The following is a 21,016-nucleotide window of genomic DNA, read 5'->3' as shown; positions in this document are numbered from 1 at the left end:
TTAAACTAAGGCTTCTGAAAGGGATCATTAAGATAAATGGCAAGAGCAATTGCTTTTACTTATTTGTTTATTCTCATCATGAGGAAGCTCGGTTTGAACACAGGAATAAGTGCTGTGGAACTGCAGAAGAGGATTTCTTCATCAGGAACAGATGAACAGATCCTTGGAACCTTGTTAAGACAAACTGCTCCTCTCTCCTTAGGTATTCCAGAAAAATAAGTGTATAAGAATGATTGAAATAATAAACTTTCCTGAAAAATTAGGCTTTCCTTTTGAGTAATCCATGGTTTGGATTACTCAAGGTTTCTCAGAGACCTGTAGCCTGTTAAGATGAAAAAAAAAGAAAAATAGCAAACAAAACAAAACACCAGTTAGCACAGACTAGCACAGTAACTGTTAACAATCAGTATCCGTTTCTTGACATGTCTCCGTAGTGTATTCATGGCTCCAAATAATTCCACAATGATAATTTTCTTCCTGGTTTTGTTTGTTTTGTGGGATTTGGAGTCCATTGACATGAGTTATAACTTAGAAATACAGGAAGATAGGAAACAGTTAATTTCATTTCAATAATTCTTTTGTTTTCTTCTTCTCAAGTACCTATCCAAAGCTGTCAGCAAACTCATAATTCCTGATTCCAGGCCCACACTGGTAGAGAAGGAAATGATTACCCCCAGTCAGAGTTAAAACAATGGGGTTTTAGAAATGATAAACATACCCAGGCACTGTGACCACAGGGCTTTTTTGAGTGAACCAGCTTAAGGTTCAGTTTGCAATTATCTACTGCAAGTGTACTATTGCTGAGGGAAAGTAGTCCCTCTAGTCCAGGGTCTGAAGGCAAGTGCTGGAGCAGCCAATGTAGTGTGAGTAGCAGGACAGAACCTGCCCAAAGTTTCCCACAGCTTGATTCAAACTCAGCAACACCTACTGGCAGCAGATGTAATATTTCAACTGGACAAGTTATTCTTCAGTTTCTTGCCATAAAAGAATAATGCTCAGTTTTGCTAGTGCAATGCAACCATAAACCCTTGTGCAGCAGTGACAACTTCAGAGTGACAGCTGTTTCCTACCCGTCAATGTCACCTGCAAAGCTTTTAGTGAGCTGCAACGGTGAGAAAACTTAGGAGAACAGAGTTATTTTAATTAATGCTTTTCTTCTGAAACCTTAATGTTGTTAACTTTAAGAAGTCATTATAATGCTGGCATGAGGAGGAGACAATGCTGATGGGTTTTAATGAATGCAAATGTGGGGAAGAACCCATTTTCATCTTCCAAGAAACAGAAGGGATTAATCTAAAATAACATACTTAATTACTCCAGTCAGGCCTTCTTCAGTGAGAGGCAATAAAAATAATAGCCTGTGGTTATTTCTATATTTCCGAATAAAAATGTTGATGCCATTAACTAAGGAATATTTCAGTGACAGTTTGAAACAAATGTCTCCAATGCACTTTTAATGTAGGTTTTAAAGGTTCATTATTCTTGGCTAATTGCATGCCAGTTGATCATTAAAAACAGATTTGCCAAGGCTTAGGAAGCATGCATCCTTTACATGAATGTTAATCCTCAATAAACATGCTTTTAACGATCAGTTGGTTCACTTTGTATGTATAGTAGGGAATTAAAGTCACAGAATGTTCGTAAGATGCTTAAAGTACTACTATAATTTCCCTATTTATCCTGTACTGTCTTCTCTAATCAAATGGAAACCCAATTATTGCATAGACACAAGACACTTTTCTCATTTGGCTTTTGCCAGATCTCCTCTTAGGAGGAATTAATTTCTGATAGAATACCCCAGTTTAATACTGAAAGTTCATAAATAAGATGTTGACAGAAAAATAGTCTGTCAAAAAGAAAGAGTGCACCTCTTTATTTCATATGAAGAGCTATTCAATGTGAATCAATCTGTATTTTCTGAAAGACATAGTTCTGCCTTGAGCCTAGTGGCAATTGATTCAGGCCTAAAGGATTCATAATGGTCTCTCCAAAGACTGGAGACAGACTAAAATTTGTCTGGTGTCCTGTTACAGAGAAAATTTTATATGCAGATTCAAAGATTCACAAACATCTGCAGCCATTTAAATTGTGTCAAAACAAAAAGCCTTGTTCTTAAATATCTTAATCTTTGAAGACAAGAGGTTAAAAATCCCGGTCTCAATTTTGTAGTGCAGTTAATCGCCTCCAGTATCTAAGGCATGGGTGAAAAGTGTTTTCCGGTAGAAAACCTGTAAAAACAGGCAATGTCATCTTAAAATTGGGCAAAACTTGCTGTTCTAGCTTAATTTAATTTTGGGTACTTGACTTCATTTCAACACAAAATTCAAATCAAGATTTGATAACATAAAGAACCAAACAGACACAGACACTAAGTGGAACATCAAACCTTTCCTCACTCTAATTCTAGTCTTTTTGTGGGTTGGAGCATATAGAGTTTTTCCTCTCATTCTGATATCAAGGAAACATTCATGCAGTGCTGTCCTTTTTTTGTCTCGATTCTTTATACTTTTTCTGAAATTGTGAAATATTTCTGTTGACCTCTCTATTAGTCTATGTATTTTTTATCTAAAATACGTTTATATGTTGACACCTTCCACCACAACTTGAAAAATGAAGCATGTGGTTGCTTTTCCGGTAAGTGTAAGGCTTTAAATCCCTTCTCTACTCAACCATATAGCTAAGCAGAGAGGAGATCTTTGCTATATGGTGTGTCAGAGATAATTGCTTGTCTTCTCTCAGCTCTTCAGTGCCATCTATTCAATTATTCAATACAGAATTAGTTATTTTCACATCTTCTGGTATCATTAAATATACACATCTTTGTATACATGTCCCCTCATCCCCGTAGGAGGAGAACGCTGCATCCTGCTGCTTGCTGTTTGTTCTGCTAAAGACCTGAGTGGAGGAGGACAGGAGGTTGCCTGCAGAGCTGCCATGTGAATTGGCCTAGCACTGTTCCATATAATCCAAATGACTATACTGCCTGTAAAACCTGTTAGCATATGGTAGGAGAATGCCCAAAGGGTTACTTTAGAGCAAAGTTTTCTGAGATTCACAGATTCTTACTGTAGAGAAACCGCAGAACCTAAAGCTTTGTGGTGACAGGAAATGAAATCTTGGTTTCATTTAGGACAGCAAGGATTTTGCCAGTGATGCTATCAGGTGAGATCTGATCAGGTGAGGTGCAGGGGCCCTTACTTCTAGTAAATCTCTGGCTATCAAAGCTTCTGAAGAAAAGCATTTTATCTCTTCTGGGGGATGGTATGAACCCTTCACAGCTGAATGATCTGCAGGATGTGCAACTAGGAAAAGATTCATTTTTTCCCTTGACTATTTGGAGTTTTCTGTGGTTATGGCACAGATCAAGCAAATGACATAACATTGTTTGCATATAGGTATGCAGTTTGCCTCTCAGATTTACTACGAGAGATCACAGGCTTAGTGAACAGTAAGCTTTCTCCCTTCCCTTCCCTTCCCTTCCCTTCCCTTCCCTTCCCTTCCCTTCCCTTCCCTTCCCTTCCCTTCCCTTCCCTTCCCTTCCCTTCCCTTCCCTTCCCTTCCCTTCCCTTCCCTTCCCTTCCCTTCCCTTCCCTTCCCTTCCCTTCCCTTCCCTTCCCTTCCCTTCCCTTCCCTTCCCTTCCCTTCCCTTCCCTTCCCTTCCCTTCCCTTCCCTTCCCTTCCCTTCCCTTCCCTTCCCTTCCCTTCCCTTCCCTTCCCTTCCCTTCCCTTCCCTTCCCTTCCCTTCCCTTCCCTTCCCTTCCCTCCCCTCCCCTCCCCTCCCCTCCCCTCCCCTCCCCTCCCCTCCCCTCCCCTCCCCTTCCCTTCCCTTCCCTTCCCTTCCCTTCCCTTCCCTTCCCTTCCCTTCCCTTCCCTTCCCTTCCCTTCCCTTCCCTTCCCTTCCCTTCCCTTCCCTTCCCTTCCCTTCCCTTCCCTTCCCTTCCCTTCCCTTCCCTTCCCTTCCCTTCCCTTCCCTTCCCTTCCCTTCCCTTCCCTTGCCTTGCCTTCCCTTCCCTTCCCTTGCCTTCCCTTCCCTTCCCTTCCCTTCCCTTCCCTTCCCTTCCCTTCCCTTCCCTTCCCTTCCCTTCCCTTCCCTTCCCTTCCCTTCCCTTCCCTTCCCTTCCCTTGCCTTCCCTTCCCTTGCCTTCCCTTCCCTTGCCTTCCCTTGCCTTCCCTTGCCTTCCCTTCCCTTGCCTTCCCCTCCCCTTCCCTTCCCTTGCCTTCCCCTCCCCTTCCCTTCCCTTCCCTTCCCTTCCCTTCCCTTCCCTTCCCTTCCCTTCCCTTCCCTTCCCTTCCCTTCCCTTCCCTTCCCTTCCCTTCCCTTCCCTTCCCTTCCCTTCCCTTCCCTTCCCTTCCCTTTCTTTCTCCCTTTCTCCCTTTCTCCCTTTCTTTCTCTCTTTCTTTTTCTCTCAGAATTGCTCAGACCTGAGGTTCTCCAAACCACAGTTACTTCACAGGGTTTTTTTCTATCCAAGCCCCCAGGGTGAAACAGTAGGTGCACTGTAAGGTTGAGAATTAGCTTCTGGGCAAAATGCTAATGGTCAGGCTGCTGACCCACTTTGCACAACTGGCAAGTACTGCTTCCTCTGAGAACATCCCTGCTACAGAGAAGATTTGGATTCCTGGAGTGTTGCATGTGTACAGCTGCTCATAGGAAGTGGAGAAATAGGCCTTCTTTCCAAGCAAGTTGTCCTATTAGTCCCAAATCCAAGACTGAGCTTTTCTTTTCTGGTTGGAAGCTAAGACTGGGTGGCCCTTGGCTTCTTGCAAATGGACATTTGATTATGAACAGAGCTCATGTGATGACATTAATGATTGGTGATTAGTACAAGGAAATACCAGGCACATGGCCTGTTCTATAGGGGGTCATCAAGCTCGACGTGGTAGCTGTATTTCAAGAAAATGCCTAATAGCCTGAAGACTTTCTAATAGTATTAGAAATTTAATGTTCTGGAGTAAAGTAATCGAATCTCATGCTTCAGGGAACACGCTGTTCTCTGCAGGAACGAGGAAGGCATTTCCCCCTACAAGAGCTTTATGCAGTTGTTTGAGTGGTTTCTGTCTTTCCCAGTGTGACGGTAAATGGAGGCTGTTGGAGGCAGGACGCTGAACTGTATGGAGTGACTCCCACATATCTCTGTCCCAATGTAGCCCTTTAAGGAGCTAAAGATTTCAAATCCTATAGAAATGAATGCATTATGACAGGAAAGCTCCAGCAAAATGTCTTCCAAGTGAAACCCTGGGCCAGCTTTCAGTCTCTATTAGGTAGGTGCAGTTCTCATTGAATTCACCCCCAGAACAGAGAACAATACTTGGCAAGCTGTTTCTAGCGAGGAAAAATGATTGATGCTTAGTGTCAAGTACTTGTAAAATGATGTGGCACTTGCACATAGTGTCTTTTCTGAGGTAGGATGCTAGCAACCGCATCAAAGCAAAGCAGAGTGTTCATAGCATCAAGCTTTTGTTCTCCAGCTCCTTATGCACTGTCATGCCAGCCACCTTTTCTGTATGCCCATCTGATAGAATCTGTGCCATGTTTTGGCTGGCTTCTGCTCCTCTTCTACTTTTAATTGTTTCTGTGGCTTTTTCTCTTCCCTTTTTTGTTTTCTTTTTCATTCTCTTCTGCCCAGCTGGAGGAAATAATTTTTCAGCTATTGAATTTTTTACTTTGATCTGGCTAGTGTAAAATATTTTAATCCAGCACAGAATATGATGCTGCCACTTTGTCATTACCATTTTTTTCTCTCATGGGAATATTTCTGTACACACTTATATGTACTTAACAGTAGCATGGACAAAAGCAAATCACTCCAGCAGGGCAACTTTCACCACGAGTTCAAGCCAACATTTGTTTTTTAGTGCCTGGAACAAAATGTTTAAGTATATTTTTCTCATGATGTCACAGTCAATGTCCTTTTTGACCCCACAATCAATATTCAACCCTAGATACCCCATATTTATTGTTATTGTTTTTCACAGCCTTGTAAAAGGTGTGATGTTTCAGCCAAGGAGGAGTTTTGAAATGCTACATCTCAAACACTTGAGTCTAGAAAAGTAATTGTCTCAGTCACTTTGTGAGTTTAATCACCAAAGCTATTTGAGTTTGTGCAAAATAAAAGCTAGTCCTCTATCTGAGAGAAAGGTAGCAAAGCGGAGAAAATAATCTATCATTTCTTTTTTTTTATTTACAAGTTAAAGGGGGAAAAAAACTGTCTCCTGTCTAGTGGAAAATATAGAAAAAGTAAACAAGTAGGAAAAATATAATGCAGTCCATAACAGTGTTACCTTTGCCATTCCACATGGAAACAGCAGAACGAGGTAAAATGGTTCACAGAAAAGTACTGCTACCAGAGAAAATCTTCCAGCTTTCATTCTTCTTGAGATTATCCTTTCTCCTTGAACACAGACTATTGCTGCCTGTTGGGGTCTAACCAGACAGGCTGGAGCACATAAGCTCTCAAAGCTGTGCAGCTTTGAGGAGAAGCAGCAAACAAATGATGAGGCAGGAAAGCAAGGAGTGACAGCATGTTTCACATGATGGTCTCTTGTACACATTTATCTGAAGGGAGCCAAGAATTATTTAATTCTGCTTTGCACATCTTTGTGAAATTGTTTAAATTTTAAAATATCATGATCTTCTTGTTCTTCCCCAGGGTTTGATGCAAATGGCAAACTTGAGAAGAAGTCTGAAGGAGTTGAGGACTATGGATTAAAAGAAGTGTTTTGGGGAACGGAGAGTGATTGACCTGAAGCAGGAAGAGACTGTACCTGTGCTTTGTGATACAAGAGGAAAAAGTTAGGAGGGACAGAGTTTTAAATGAGGAGAAAAGGAAAAGCAGAAGAATTGTTGCCCTCATGCAGGAAAAGAATGAAATCCAGTAGAGAAATAAAATAATATAATCAGACCTTTTTGCTAGTTGTTTCGCTTTTCGTGAATCAGAATGCTGAACTCCTGGAAATCAGTGAAAATCACTGGAAGCAGAGATTATGACAAGCACAGTTGCATATATATGGAACACAGCTGCCAACAGCTTCTAGGGTGTGTTTTAGCTGCTCCAGTGTTTCAGCAGAAGACCACCACACACTCAGTGGGAAAGATTAAAAGTGGTCTGTGATCATCAGCCAGTCAGACACAGCTCTTCTGGGCAGAATGAAAATGAATGTACAACCTGCAGATTTGTTGGTGGATTTGAAGGTAAGAGGAACCTGAGTATCAATGCAGGGAGAGAAGTATGCAGGAGAGAGATGTGAGAACGTGAATCTGTTCCACCTAGAGTGATTAAGGCACCAGCTTTGTTGCCATTGCAACATAACTTACAAAACACGAGCCCAATCCCTAATGAGCTTAACTTTAAAAATAAGAGAAAGTCTTTTTTGCCTCAGAGTACTTGTTTTGTACTCAGAATGAGCTGTTCTCTTTCCAAAAGCTTTTCAACTTAAAGTGAGTTTTTGCCAACTGGTCTGAGACAGACCTCTGTGAAACAGCATGGCAAAAGAACAAGACTGCGTGCCATTCAACTTGAATAAGTCATGGGAGAAGATATTATTTAGACTTGCAGAGTTTATACTCTCAGATATATAACTGTAAGTAATTAAAAGGAAGCAAGACATCTTGGGCCTGCCTGTGCTTCAGCTCTTACAGAACCTGGTGTCTTGCATCTGGCATGGCTCAAAGGTCTGTGCCCTTTTGGAAAGGAAGTGGGTAATTGTGTTGCTAGTGATGCAGGGGGCTCTGTGCGCAATGGAAAGGGAAAAAGGAGAACATGGCTGAGCTTTTCCCTTCTTGCAGAGTAGATTTTTTGTTCTATTGCTATCACAGCCACTCCAGTATTTTGGAGCCTTGTGCAAAGCTTTAGATCTCAAAGATCCACACTAGAGACCAAGTGCACACACAGAGCTACAGCAGAGCTGAGGTCCCACTCTGCCTTTGGGAAACAGGTGTGACCCACAGCTGGGAACAGGGTGCGGAAGGCTGCAAATGTGGCAAATCTCAACAGGACTTTGGGCTGGCTTGCAAAATGCACAAGGCAGGATCCTCAAGTTCTGATCCACACAAGCACGAAGAGCAAAAGGAGGGGCAGGGCAGAGATTTTGGAGGCTAAGTCTAGGCACCTTAAAAACAGCAGAGCTTCTATGGGAGTGGTCTCAGAAGTGTTTAGAGTGCTCTGTGCGGGGCTGGAGAGAAAAGTCAAAAGGCAGAGTTGCAATGTCCAGCAGAAAAGATGGTAGATGGGCAGGGACTCGAGATGATAGGAATGGGAGATCCTTCTGTTATACAGGAGACACATACTGACATGGGCTTTATATAGACATTAAAGAAACCAGACTTCTAGTACTTCAAATGAGGAAGGTTGTGAATGAGTTTTTAAACTGAAAAGTGTTAAAGAAAGCTAGTGGGTATGGAAGAGAATCATGGTTTGAGACAATTCTTCTGTTCTGGATTCATTATCCAAAAAGGGGACAGATCAAAAGGTCAATAGCCACATAACAAATGGAAATAATTTAGACTGCCGGTAGTCAAATGAGTGATATGCATGCTGCATGCTTCCAGAGTATTGTAAGGACTCTAAGAAAGAAGAGGAGAAAACTGGAAATACTGACACTGGGTATGCTGGGGCCTAGACAGAAAAAAGTTTACCGCAGTACATGGTGGTACAAAATACACCTGAAAACATAGCAAGCTCTTCTGGTACTGCAGTAGTATTAGAGATTAATGAAAACCTAACATAAAGGCAGATTAACAAATTAAAAAATTAACAAATTAACTGCCTTGATGAGTAACACCAAATTTGTATGGGCTAAAATTCCAGGCCTAAATAGAAAGAAAACCAAAGCATCGAGTCACTATCTCTAGCTGTTTGATGAAGTAAGCAACAATGAGTGCCATCCTAGGGAGATGGAAATGCAGTGCAGGTAAGAAGGTAAGGAAGTTTGAATAAACAGGGAACAGCATTACATTCTTGTATGCCCACACCTTGAATGCTGCATGCCACTCTCATTCTGACATCTGAAAAAGGGTGTATCAGAACTGGAAGGACTTCAGAGAAGTGATCGGGGTGGCTGGAGATATAGAATGCCTTCTGCATGACAAAACATTAAGTAAACTAAGATTTTTCAGCCTGGGAAAGAGATTACTCAGGCTGATGTCGTAGAGGTCTATGAACTCATGAGTTGCACAGAAAGAATAAGTAGTGATGCGTGTGATTTAAATATATCTTCTAACAGTAAATTGACAGGACATGAAATGATGCTAGTAAGAGCCAGATTTGGGGGAAAAAAAAAAAAAGTTGTTAACTTTGTTGTAGCAGTCCAAGCAGTCCAAGCTGACCTAAGTTCAAACGGAGACTGGGTGAGTTCAGGGAAATATGTTGGGAATATATAAACACACTGAGATCATATTTGCTTCAAGTTGCCACTGAGATGGAAATATTTGGAGGCTTACCCAGAGGCTTTTAAGGAGCTTAATCACAACATAAATACTAAGGCAACAAACAGGGAGCAATAGGAATTTATAAGAATTTCTGCATTATGTAGCCTAAATTCCAACCACGTTCCTCAGAAAAAAAGCAAACTGATCAGCAAACAGGACAGAAGGATGCACTGGTGAGAGCTGTTGTCATGTATGTCTCGATGACTATATCCACTACACAGTGTTTTAGTCCTTCTCGAAGGTTTGTGCTGTCTTTGTCACCCACTGTTTGAGCTCTGGTTGTGGTTACACGTGTAGCCATAGTCACCAGACTTGTGTACTCAAGTGAGCATGAATATTCATTGACAGACTTTTTTGTTTTACCTTGAGAAGATAAAAGTTATAGTGAAAATATGGTATCTGAGAAGGGCTTTTTCAGTCATTCTGACCAGAAAAGCCAGGGACAGCACATGCTTCACACTTTTATCCATAGTTTGGTAAATTTAGATACACATACAAGTGAACTCTGAACATTCAAGAGCTGCTCTATAGCTGAACATATGTGCTAAAGCACAATGGAAAAAATGATGACAAAAGTGCCAGGTGTCTAGAGCTGTTTAAATAGAGCAGACCAAGACTGCCCGGCTACTGATGCACAGTCCTGACAGCCGGCTTGTGGAGTTCAGGTGCAAACAAAGCGCTTGGGCTCAGAGCCACAGACCCTGAACTGATGGTATCAGAGCAGAGGTTGATTTATTTTTGTCAAGTTCTGGACATAAACATTTGCACAATTATTTCAAGAGGGTAAGTACTAGCCCTGTGGAGGCATGTTAATTTCCTTTGGCAAATTTGGGTAATCACAGTATCACAGTATGTTTGGGATTGGAAGGGACCTCGAAAGATCATCTAGTCCAATCCCCCTGCTGGAGCAGGAACGCCTAGGTGAGGTCGCACAGGAACATGTCCAGGAGGGCTTTGAATGTCTCCAGGGAAGGAGACTCCACAACCTCCCTGAGCAGCCTGTTCCAGTGCTCTGTCACCCTCACTGAGAAGAAGTTTTTTCTCAAATTTAAGTGGAACCTCTTGTGTTCCAGCTTGATCCCATTACTCCTTGTCCTATCATTGTTTACCACTGAGAAGAGCTTGGTTCCATCCTCGTGGCACTCACCCTTTATAGATTTCTAAACATTAATAAGGTCACCCCTCAGTCTCCTCTTCTCCAAGCTAAAGAGACCCAGCTCCCTCAGCCTTTCTTCATAAGGGAGGTGCTCTACTCCCTTATGAATCTTTGTTGCCCTACGCTGGACCCTCTCCAGCAGTTCCCTGTCCTTCTTGAACTGAGGGGCCCAGAACTGGACACAATATTCCAGATGGGGTCTCACCAGGGTGGAGTAGAGGGGAATGAGGGCCTCTGTTGAGCTACTGACCACCCCCCTTGTAATACACCCGAGGATGCCATTGGCCTTCCTGGCCACAAGGGCACAGTGCTGGCTCATGGTCATCCTGTTGTCCACCAGGATCCCCAGGTCCCTTTCCCCTACACTGCTCTCTAATATGTAATTTCCCAACCTATACTGGAACCTGGGGTTGTTCCTGCCCAGATGCAGGACTCTACACTTTCCCTTGTTAAATTCCATCAGGTTATCCCCCGCCCAACTCTCCAGCCTGTCCAGGTCCTGCTGGACGGCAGCACAGCCTTCTGGCGTCAGCCACTCCTCCCAGCTTAGTGTCATCAGCAAACTTGCTGATAGTACACTCAAGTCCCTCGTCTAAATCGTTAATGAATATATTGAATAATATTGGCCCCAGTACTGACCCCTGAGGCACTCCAGTAGATACTGGCCTCCAACTGGACTCCGCACCATTGACCACCACTCTCTGGCTTCTCTCTTTAAGCCAGTTTGCAACCCACCTCACTACTCTATTGTCTAGACCACACCTCCTCAATTTAGCTGTGAGGATGCTGTGAGAGACTGTGTCAAAGGCTTTACTGAAGTCAAGGTAGACCACATCCACCGCCCTGCCATCATCCATCCACCTTGTTACATTCTCATAAAAAGCTATGAGGTTGTTTAAGCATGACTTACCCTTGGTAAAGCCATGCTGACTGCCCCTAATGACCCTCTTATCCCTGATATGCCTTGAGATGACACCAAGGACAAGCTGTTCCATTACTTTCCCAGGGACAGAGGTGAGGCTGACCGGTCTATAATTATCCGGGTCCTCCTTCTTGCCCTTTTTGAAGACTGGAGTGATATTTGCTTTCCTCCAATCCTTGGGCACCTCTCCTGTTTCCCAAGACTTGGCAAAAATGATGGATAGCGGTCTAGCAACGACTTCAGCCAGCTCCCTCAGCACCCGCAGATGCATCCCATCTGGACCCATGGATTTATGGATGTCCAGACTATTTAATTGCTCCCTAACCCAGTCCTCATTGACTAAAGCAAACTCTTCCATTGACCTGGCTTCATCCGGGGTCTCAGGAGTATGGGGTTCCCCAGGACAGCCTCCGGTAGAGTAGACAGAGACAAAGAAGGCATTCAGTAATTCTGCCTTCTCTGTGTCTTCTGCCACCAGGGCAGGAACTTTGGCAAAACTACTTAAAATTCAGGGGGATCACTGAGAAAAAACGCAGACCTAAACTAAAAGTGGAGAATTCAGCATCAAAAGAAAGAAAAGCTGTTGGTAGTTCACAAGGAAAGAAAATGTCCCCATCAAAAAGGAAATCAGTTAGTGTGATCATGTCAGAAAAAAAAAAGTCAGTTGAGTGTCAGCTATTCTTCTTCAGGAAAGAAATAAAATAAACTATAGAATTAAGGGAAATAATAGCACACAAAATGAAGACTCTTTTAGTCGAGGTGGGGGAGACTTTCTTATTAGGATATATGGTGTTGAATCACTAGGCTGCTAGACTTCTGGCTGTGACCAGAGGACGTTTGTAGTATCTGCTTTTGCCAGTTAGACTAGAAAAAAGGCTAAGCTGTACTTTTGGTGCTGTTAGTCACAGACAATCCACCATGGCAAGTTTATTCTTTCAACTGACATATCCTTCTCCAAGCACCACTGCCAGCTCTGTCTCCATGCTCTGGGGAGGATGGGTCTGATATTATGAGCAGATGCACAACAACAAAAAGAACAAAGTGAATACTTCTGCCTCTTTAAGGTCCATTAAAAACTGTTCATGGCCTTGCTCAGAGTATTTCAGAAAGCCTCTTTACTGTCTTCCTATGGTGAGGATCCCAACACCTTAAACACAATAACACATTACATCACAAACAGTTTTAATGAACATAATGGAACCTTTAACACTCTATTATACATACATAATATAAACTGGCTTACTGGGTGGAGTAGTCTGTGTCTATTCTAATAAACTCTTTCAGCCTGCAAAATAGAGGACCTGCATGCAAAGTCCCTGCTAAGAATGATCCCAGGGATGTTCAGACCTCAGACCAGGTCCAGGAATTGTTTGGGGGTGCTATCTGACAGGGATTGAAAACATTCCTGGGAGCCCTCTGACAGTGAACTGTATAGACAATGGCATTCCAGTGCTTGGGAATGGTCCTGGGCACTGTTTAACTTACTAGCATAGACAGAGTCTCATTGTCTGAAGTGGTGGACTCCAGAGAGCTTCTCAGCTCCAGGAACTGAGTATATGTCCCATTGTCTCCCAACAATGTTTTGAAGCGAGAGAAAGGCAATTGCATGCCTTGACTGCTCTGGGAAGGAGACTTAGACGCACAAGTGAGAGGGTTGACTATCCAGACAACTATGGGACTATCCAGACAACTATGGCACATATTTCATCATTGATCCACACCCACCCTAATGTGATCAGACATTTCTTCATTTTATGAGTGTGCTAGAATATGGACCTAAATAATAATGTTTGTGACCAGAGAACTTAGTTGGCATCTATTTTGCTTCTGTCCCTTTTCAATGGAAAATACTTATGTTTGCCCTTGAATTCCTCCCAGAGCACTATCTGGGCATGAACTGTTCTGTAATTAAACCAAACTAATTCAGCTCACAGGAATAACTGAGTGGAATTTATCTGAGAGTAATTATGTGTATGATCCCTATGGAAGCCTGGAAAGACCTTATCAGCATGTCAGAATAATTTCACAGCTTAAACAGAGAGGCCTAAAATAAACTCTAAAGTCTTCATGAAGTGCTGTGTATTACTAAGAGCTTTGCTATAATATTTGCATTATGCTTGCTTAGAAATACCCCATATGAACACAAAGAAAATTGTATTGTTAACTGCATATTGGGAAAACACATGAGAGTTATGTCTTGAGACCAGCAACATGACTGCTGCACAAACTGAGAGCTGCAGAGTTCGTTCGAATTGCTCAAATGATGGTAAGTGGAGCTTCATCTTCTCCTGTTGCATTCACAGTGTGCTTCACACTGCTAAAGACTTTAACAGTGTTAAAAGAGGTCAGAAGGGGTTTTGAATCTCAGAACATCTGTCTGTCAAGACCCACTTGTGGGGTCACGACCCCACTTCCAATTATACTGCCAAGCTTGTGCAATAAAGTGAGGTTGTGACCCTTGTTTAGGAACTAGTGGCTTAAAATAAGCTCTGAGAAGGGGGAATAAAAAACATTTACAAAGCAGTGTATACTTGGAATGCATGTCAAGTGTAAGGTACTTTCCAAAGAGACAAGACTAGGGTGAGGTCATGCAAACATGCAATGCATTGTATTTCTATTTAGGTCATTCTTTTTCTCTAAAAAAGGGAAAGAGCTAGCCATTCTCAAGACAGAGAGAATCATAGCAGCTGTACAGGTTCTGCACTCTCAGGTGATTTAGAATCCTGCCCTGTGTTTGAATTGTTGAAGTGCTGAAGTTACACACCTAGAAGTAAACAGCAAGATATTTCATTGGAAACTGCGAATTCACCTGTTGGAAAATAGGATGGAGTGTATGCTATAGTGGCTGGGTGTACTAATCAGTCACAAGATAACTATGAAACACTGACAGGACCAGTCCTGAAACAGGCACACATCATATTAAGATTTATCAGATATGATGTTTCTGACATAGTCTACAGATGAGTCAGAAGCATCACTGGGGATTTTACCTCTGGTACCTAGTACAATTTCTCCAGCAAGATAAATTTAAACAAAACACATGCAGAGAGGCACAGGGGTGAGAGTCCTGTCTTAAAAGATAGAGACTGGGAAGGACTGTCTTATATAGGTTAGTACACTGAAAGAAAGAACAGGATTGCACTCCCTAAGTCCATTGATAGGTGAAGGAAAGCAGGGAAAGGAACTATCTGAGCTTAAATACAGCATTGCATAGGAAAAAATGTGTGGGTTTTTCTGTGTTTTTTATTTTTTAATTTGACTATGAATCACTCTGGTTTAGAAACTGAAAGAACTGGCAGTACTGCAAAGTTTTAGCAGAGGTATGATGAGTCTGGGACAAGGAACCTAAATGGTTTTAATACACAGCTTACTGAATGGGATTATATAGGAAGATGTATTCAATATCAGGAAATGGGGAACAACGATATGAACATTAAGTAGCTGATGTTTCTGTTTCTCAGGAACAAAAACATGATTATTCTTCTGCCAGTAGTGTACTCTGTGTAATGGGACATCATCCAAGCTCTCACTAGCCTGACAGTGGAACACTTACAGAAAACTAACATGGAATTAGGTCTGCTGCTATATAGCAGGTTTGTCTCTAATAAAGAGGGTTGTTTTCCAGATACAAAGCCAACATTTTGCATTGCTCTATGTCATATTATCACTCATAATTATATGCAACTCATCTCTATGGTGTGTACAACTTTCAAATGTGGGTAGTCAGCTATAATAGCATTCTTATAGTGTTAAACAGTGTCTTCCTGTCCCAGTTGCTCATTTCATTTATGTGAAACAAATGTGATTTTCCTCAGTTCCTAACGATTTTAATTCTGTATATCTTTTCATGATCAATTAAGTTATTTTTTACTGGAAAAAATTGCATAGATTTAGAAGTAAATGTTTGTTCCCTTTCCTCTCACTATGATTAAGATGGAAACTTGATCAGGTTTGCAAAAGGGATTAAATGGTGACAGATGCTGCAGCTTACTTTGTGCAATTTACTCCAGAGAAAGGATGGACAATTCATACTCAAATTCTTTATAGGGAATGTAGTCCTGTTGCTCATGCAATACAATTATGCAACAGAGAGCAGGCAACACTCTTAACGTTCCAACAATCCACAACTATAATGAAGTTCAGGTCCTGACTGGATTTGCGTCACTGGGGCTCCAGTCCACCAGCCTTTTTTTTTTTTTTTTTGTAAAATCAATAGAGGTGGCTCTCCCACAAATATGAATAGACCTATAGATATCTGAAGTCTCTATCTGTCATCTCTGTGCCTTATCATCTCTTTGCTTTGCTCTGTATAAGTTCCTTTAGCAGTCTTACTCCATGCCATTGTTTTCCATGTGTTATCTACTGCACACCAAAGCTCTGGCTGGTCAGCAGAACCCTTGGTGCCCCCACTTATATATATTTAGGAAAGAACTTTTGCACTGATCTCAGGAGCCTAGGATTCCTGAAGATTGCTTTTACCAAAGACCAAAGTGAAGAAGGCCTTGAATACTGTGACCTTTTCCACATCTTTTTCCACAAGGACACCTGCCCTATTCAGCAGTGAGCCCATATGTTCCCTAGGCTTTTTTTGTTGTCCTTCATGTCTCTCACCAGATTCAACTCCAGGTGGGCTTTGGCTTTCCTAACCCCATCTCTGCACAACTGAGTAATGTCTCTATATTCCTTCCAGGTTGCCTTTCTCTGTGTCTACCTCTTGTATGCATCTCTTTTATGTTTTAGATTTATCAGGAGATCCTTGTTGCTCAATGCAGGTCTCCTGTCACTTTTGCTTGATGTCCTTCTTGACAGGATGGACCATTCTTGAGCTTGGAGGAGGTGACCCTGGGAAACCAGTGAGAAGCCCCAGAGCAGCTGAAGAAAACCAGCAAGAAGCACAGTGAAACAGAAAGAAGCCAACAGGCACAGAGTGATAGGCAGAAGTTGCTGTGCTCCCAACCCAACTTCCTTGGCCACTCACTGCTTCATCCTAGGAAATGGGATGGACTGAGTGTGTCCTGCAGCAAAAATTGAGACTAAGAAGTAAGGAGGACAGGTGTTTAATTTAAGGTAAGCCTGAGGAAGGAGGAAAAAAGATGTCTAATTAAGTGTTTAACGGTTTATGTTCTCTCTTTTTCTCTCAGTATCTGCATCAGTGACCAGAAATTTCTGTTAACAGGTAATTCATTACATTAAGTAAAATTTTCCCAGTTTTTACCTGTGATGCTAGCAAGTACAATTAATTTCACTGCAACATGGAGAGCCTTTGGCACATTCTGCTTCGATAATGTGGAGATGCATTAAGATTTTTCAAAACTACAAGTAAACTCACACTTAGACTCTTTACACTGAGTACTCTAAAGAGAGCTCTAGTACAGAGCAGGGGAAAGCCAGCTGAGGTGTTGAGCCTACATTAAGCTTTGACTACATTAAAGCAATGCTGAGTCAAAGCTGATTTAATATTCCTGTGCAACAGATATGTTGGTTTAAGTGCTACATTTCTGTAATTGCTCAACTTCCAAACTACATCTGGTGTATGATTGTTTTAGAGCCGTGAAGCAGACACACAAAGCACTGCACGCATCTCTGTAGATATTTGCTGCTGGGTATGTCTCTACCATGCTTTGAGCATAAACTGTTGCATGTTCGCACTGTGAGGAAGTAAAATTCTGCTGTCATCTGACTGTGGAAAAGCCTCAGAACATGCTGCAAAGAATGTTTGGACACAGACTCTTTGTGAAGGCTCAGACATACAGCTATAGACAGTATCAATATGCTGCCACCATGATTTTGTTTTGTCCTTGTGGACTCATTGCAGGACTGACATTATGCAGACAAGGCAGTGGAGGATCCTCTCAGGAAAGTCTCCTTATTATGTGCTAGAGGGAGAAATAGATGAAATGTGGATGTACTCTGAGTTGTGCTTGTAAAAACACAGGCTCCCAAATCTGAAAAGTAAGTGTCCTACATTGAACTTCAGTCTGGAAGCTGTAAAGGAATTTTATGGGTAGGGCTAAAATCTTTGTTTCATTAACCAGTATGTTAAAAAAAAAAAAAAAAAGAAAGAAAAAAAAGAAAATTCCAGATAGAAAAAATAGAGGAAAAACAAAAAGCACAAATCCAAAACACAAACAACCAAACCAAAACCAAACAACAAAGAAACAGTTACATGAGATGTGCGTCTTTCTTCTAGTACTGTTCCAAATAATTTTTTCTGAGATTCATAACAAGCTGAAGAACTCAGAAAAGGCATCGTTGATCAGAGGATAGCTCTGCTATGTGGCCAAGAATAGGTGTAACTGGAGACATCCAGATATATTAAAAAAGAGCATTCTGGCAGATCCTTATGATCAAAGAACAAGATAGCTAGTCAATGTCCACATGTTGTACTGTCAGAGAGGATTAATTATCTGCTTAACATCCTAAACATATGGAAGTCAGTGGGAATCAGGGTCACAACACCTACTAGGAGCAGGTCAACTTTTTTTCCCATCTTGGAGTAAAGTCAGCTAGCAACCCAGAAACACCCCTGTTCCTTTTGGCTGGTTCTCCTGCCTTTTTGGCCTTTTTTTCTCCCCAGGTGCAGGGGAGGATGAGAACTCGCTGAGTTGGTTTTGAGAATTAAAAAATGTGAAGAAAGGGAAATTAGACCCTGGCTGTGGTTTAAATGGAAATGGAGATCAAAGTCCAGCACTTTTAAGCAGAAAGGGTGTGTATGTATTTTGGGAGCAGCTCTCTAAGTTTGATGCAAGTGAGTCTGCTCGTGTAATTCTACCTTACCTAGACCAGATTTCTGTCTGCAGTTATGTTTATTTTAGAAAATGGCTTTGATGGTATTAAAAAAAATCAAACCAGAAAATTTCTCTTCCTAACACAGTTATTAGTAAAATCAGGATGAGAATTCTGACTGTGAAAAACAAGGGTCTGCTAACTACCACAATAACAGGAAGCTACATCATCTCTCGTTACTCTGTGAATCTTAAGTGGACCCATTTTTTTACTTACTACCACAAAGCAGCATGTGAAAGGAAAAGCACTGTAGAAGCCTGGGTGGCTTTCAGAGTTACTAGGTGACCTCTGATTACAGAAACAGGTGGGAATGAAATGTCAGTAGGTGCTCCTAAATTTCATGTTGAGGCTACTGCACCATCCCTTGGCTCCTACCAGAAGCAGAAGATTTGCTAGATGAAACTTGAAGAACATTTCTTGTTGCTGGCTGTCTTCTTTGTATGTGGGACAGTTATCTGTGATTAGAGGGATCCTTTGTCATTTAGTATCCCTTTCCTCTGAAATTGTGCTGAATTTGAAACCAGAGCTGTCTTGTGCAGTTACTGTTGAGATGCAGAAAGAGTTTTGGGCTATTAGTGAAAGAAAATATATCTCCAACATTACTTTTGTTTTGTTTTGTTTTGTTTTGTTTTGTTTTGTTTTGTTTTTTTAATGTCTCAAGGGGATGGATTATTATAGCAGGAGATTAGGGAAACGCTGAAAACCACAGAGTAATCTAGAAAATACTACACTAAGGGCCTGTTTGGTAGAACCTGGGGCAACAGTGTCCTGAATACTCCACTCATAGCAAATAAGGTATTGCAGTATGTTTCCTTCTGGAAAGCTTTCTTTTGTAGGTAGGTGTCTGCCAAGCTCCCCTGAAGACAGGGACTGACCTGTGTATTCTCAAAATTCATAATCTTGGGGGGTGTAAGTCTTTCAAATACTCTGGCATTTACTTTGTCAAAACAATCTGAGAAATATCAGTCTAAAAATAGCTCTGTCTTTTGGCTCTATACATGTTTTAGGTAAGACATTGCTAAAGCTTAAAATAATGAATATTTTTTTTTTAAATTATCCCACAAAACCAAACTGAAAAGCTGAAAAGGATGATAACTTTTTTTTTTTTTTTAATTCATCTTTACTTCTTTTAAGGTCAAATCCTGGCCACATTTTTATTTATATACAACAGTTTTTGTTTTGTTTTGTTTTCTTATTTTAATCTTGATATAGTCCTAAGATCTTAGATGATAAAGATTAAAGTAATAGAACTTCTACTTGGCAACTCTGAATAAAGCAGGATCAATTTGAGTTAGGTGCTTACTGTGTGGAGAAAAGAAGGGATAGGTGTCTACAAAGAGGCAATATTCAAACTAATTTATCCTCCTCTGCTCTAAAAGTAAATATCTCTGGCCTATCTATTGCTTATGGCTGCAATTGAATTGGCAAGCGAAATCTGATGCCTCGCTTTATTGAAAGTACCTGCTGAAATATTAAATACCTCCTAACACACAAACTGAACGAATGTTCAAGTATTTGACCAAAATTTTTTTGCCTGGCGATATTCTGTCATTCTTCTTGTCATGGCATCAAGTCTGTGAAGATGTACATGTAACACAGATGTGTTATGTACATGTTTTAGAAGTTATAAACTTGTGTGAACTCTCCACAGAGAGGTGAGTTGATTTGTCAGCTGAACAAACCCGGGAATAAAACAGAGGGCCAAAATCTAAAATAGAATTTAAGACTTTAAATCCTTTTTAGGCATCAATGCTCACTGTGAAATTGATGGGAGGATAGGAACCTAAATACCTAGTGGATCTTGGCTTGTGTCTTTTTGATCCTCTTCCAGTGCCTTGTCTTAATAGCTTCTTTCTCTTATCATCTCCATGTTTCCTGGAGTCCTGATTTACAGCTATTCCAAGATCCACCTTGTAATACAAGAATGAGGGAAGGTAATTATTTCTGGGCTCTGGTTGCTGAAATCCAGTGTCAGTAATGTGGTATCTAACATATACCACGTTATATGGGTGTCCATCAATAACCTGGCTTTGAAGATGTCCTTGGACTGGTCCTTATGTGAACTTGGCAGCCTGTCAGAAGTATGACTGCACAGTTTTGGAAGGTTGGAAAGTTCCTTTAAAGGCTTGCAAAAGGGAAAGGCCTCATTTCAGCACATTTTTACCAGTGACATAATCTCCTTGTAATATTTTTGTATATAAAGCCTAGTGTCATTTACCAGGTCAAGAAACTCACTTGCAAAGAATGTGTGCCTCTGACTGCAAGAGAGAGGGTTTAAAAAAAAAATTGTTGTTGCCGTTCAGCAGCTTTCCTGGGTGCCTCATTCTTCAGCTGATCCACATTCTTTCCCAGTGAACGAGAACACGATAAGGCACTAGTGCCTATTTATAACTGGCAGCGAAAGATACTTGCTTAGTGATGCAGTACTTAGCAAAGAAAAAAAGGAGAAAAAGCAGCCCAGTCCCTAAATACTTGCCCCGAGTTCTTCAGCTTGTTACTCCTCCATACTGGCATCCTTACTCTTCTTTGGAGGGCACCATGTGTGACTTGGCCTTTGAGAGCAAAGTAAAACAACGTGTTCAGAATTGTGCTAAACGACTCACCAGGAAACCATGTGTGCTTTTCATCTCCTCATAGATTTTTGTCTGATTTTTGTTTCTCTGAGAACAGCTATTTATACGATGGTAGTACTTAGAGGCCCTGATCCAAACTGAAGCCTGCATCG

General features: G+C 41.4%; 1 long non-coding RNA gene across 1 annotated transcript in view; it reads left to right on the top strand.

The window, feature by feature from the left end:
• Positions 1 to 16,736, top strand: part of LOC139827582 (uncharacterized) — a 77,682-nt gene extending 60,946 nt beyond the window's left edge. The window contains exons 5-6 of the long non-coding RNA XR_011738384.1: positions 6,651 to 7,192; positions 16,315 to 16,736. This is a non-coding gene — a long non-coding RNA (uncharacterized lncRNA). The remainder of the gene's footprint in view (positions 1 to 6,650; positions 7,193 to 16,314) is intronic.
• Positions 16,737 to 21,016: the final 4,280 nt, after the last annotated feature.

The sequence above is a fragment of the Patagioenas fasciata genome, chromosome 3, assembly GCF_037038585.1.
Source record: "Patagioenas fasciata isolate bPatFas1 chromosome 3, bPatFas1.hap1, whole genome shotgun sequence".
Lineage (NCBI taxonomy): Eukaryota > Metazoa > Chordata > Aves > Columbiformes > Columbidae > Patagioenas > Patagioenas fasciata.
Note: the sequence above shows the minus strand (reverse complement) of the source record. Positions and strands in the feature narration are given on the sequence as shown.